Below are 2,500 nucleotides of genomic sequence, written 5' to 3'. Positions count from 1 at the left end.
ACCTCTAATCGAATATATATATAAGTACACACACACACACTCACACACACACATACACACACACACACAACATACACACACACACACACACACACACCACACACACACACACACACACACACACACACACATATATATATATATATATATATATATATATATATAAAGATTAATAGTGATGCAGATAAACACGATTGGGCTTGATATATAAAATGTAGTTACATACATATACACATGTAGATATATACAGTGATATATAGAGAGAAACAAAACTGAAAATGTTCAGATGAGCACTCACGTATGAACATAGATATTTATATACTTACAAAATAAATTTACATGGATGACAATATTTGGAAGATTATAATCGTCCAAATATCTAATTACCATGGATAATGAACAATAATTCTTTTGGCGAGAGTACAATACTTATTGGAAAGTTATGTAATTCTATCAATTAAGCTGAATTTAGTAAAGCTTCTAGTAAATGATAAAATAACAATATACAACATTAATTAGACAATTGTATAGAAACGAGGAGATAAGTGAGAATATTATACAATGAAGCCCATTAAAACTTTGATATAAAAACAACACAAAAAATAGATAATAAATTATGTAGAATACACATTAATTGAAGCAAAAATAGAATTTCAGTCTGTGAACTGCATGAGAGGCATATATCTTATTCGAAATTGTACGTTGCTAGTCGCAGATTTCTCGTGTAGTTTTCATTGGCAGCTTATCCTTTGTGTGCTCCACAAATTCAGAACAGATCTCCAATTCAGGGCTGATCTCATTCAATACATGTCTACTCTCTTCGTCTTCAAGTTGGTTTTATCACTTCTTCGTTTGTTTTGCTATAAAACTATCAACCTCACGCTTAACTTTTAAGGAAGACGTGCTCTAACAATACATAAACATCGCCAAGAAAAATAACATCAATAAATTTCAACAAAGATAAAATATATCCAAACAATAAACAAAATGTGAAGGGATTGGTGTCGAAATATTTCTACGAAAAGTCTTAAACTGGTGTTTCGACATTTACAACAACACTTATTGCAGCCAAAGCAACAACAAACAGTTTTCGTCGCCTTGAAGTTACAATATAGATATAACCGTACTAGAGAAACAAATAATTTACTCGATATCTTAGCTAGTGTTGATACTAGAAGAATACATCTACGAAACAGTAGTGATAACAAAATGCAGTTGCAGGTAAAATTCTTGTATATTTAAAACGAACATAAAGGTGAGACTATGCAAGAACCAGACCCCAACCCTCACTCACGGTTCATTTTATAAATTCACTTTAAAAAGTCCTCAGATACTAATACATTGATTACAAGTGGACTAGTTCAAACACGTTAAACGTAGATTAATCCACGTTGACCAAGGGGGAAAAGACAACGCATCTATTTCGACTGATTCGCAAGCTCTTCAGGTAGAATACTAGATATTCTTAACAACGATGCTGGCGGCGGTGTTGCTGCTACTGTTGCTGATGTATACATATTTACACACATGCATACTTGCATACGTACATGCATGCATATATGCGTACTTACATACATACATCCTTACATACATGCATGCATACATACACACAATAGGCGCAGGAGTGGCTGTGTGGTAAGCAGCTAGCTTCCGCACATGCGCGTCAAGTCGACTTCTTGCCATTGAACAGTGAGGACGTGAGATTTGAGCTCCGTTCTAAAAAGAAAAAAGAACAAAAACAGAGAAGGTTGTCGAGGTAGGTGATTTTGTTTGTTGTGAGCTGGGCATAATTTATTGCGTGCGAATTATTTTTTCAGTAAATTGTGCCCAGCTCTGGGACAATTTCGCCTGCTCTCGGCGGCTGCTGTTTTTGTGTATTGAAAATTATTGTATTCATTTTTGGTGGGGCGTATCCTAGCCCGAATAGAACCTGTTGCTGTTGCAGCTACCGTTGGCTGTATTGTGTTTGAATTACCGGAAAACAAAAAAGATTTATGACAAGGAACCTATCCACATTAAACGGAGATTACCTGTTGGCCAATAGGATTTTTGCTGTTTTATTTTTTCTGTTTATCCTTCCTGATTTTTCCTTCCCTTTGAACTATTAATTAATTTTTGGACTTACTTTTTTTCTTGCATTCTCTTTGAACCTTGAACTTTTTTGGAACTTTTAAGACTTTATTTTTTGCACATGGCAAAAACAAACGGTGCCGCTGTTTTGGAGTGGGTGGTGGTCCCACCCAAACAGTGGATTAAAGATCTTGAGAAAAGGACGGTGGTACTACGAACCTATTCTAGATCGTGTGATGCCATTGCCCTCTTCGACAAGAGCGTGATAGAGAAAGAGTTGGCAGACTACCTGCCAACTATAAAATTTATTTCACGGGGGACCAAATTTGCAACAGTCTGGTTGCTGTTTGGTACCCCTGAGGAAGCTGACAGATTTTCTAGCGAGTCCTTTGAGGGAGAAGAGATTTTGTTCCTCCCCACTTATTGTGGG

The sequence above is a fragment of the Octopus sinensis genome, linkage group LG10 (assembly GCF_006345805.1).
Source record: "Octopus sinensis linkage group LG10, ASM634580v1, whole genome shotgun sequence".
In the NCBI taxonomy this organism is placed as follows: domain Eukaryota; kingdom Metazoa; phylum Mollusca; class Cephalopoda; order Octopoda; family Octopodidae; genus Octopus; species Octopus sinensis.
The sequence above is the reverse complement of the archived record's forward strand: the minus strand, read 5'-3'. Positions refer to the sequence as shown.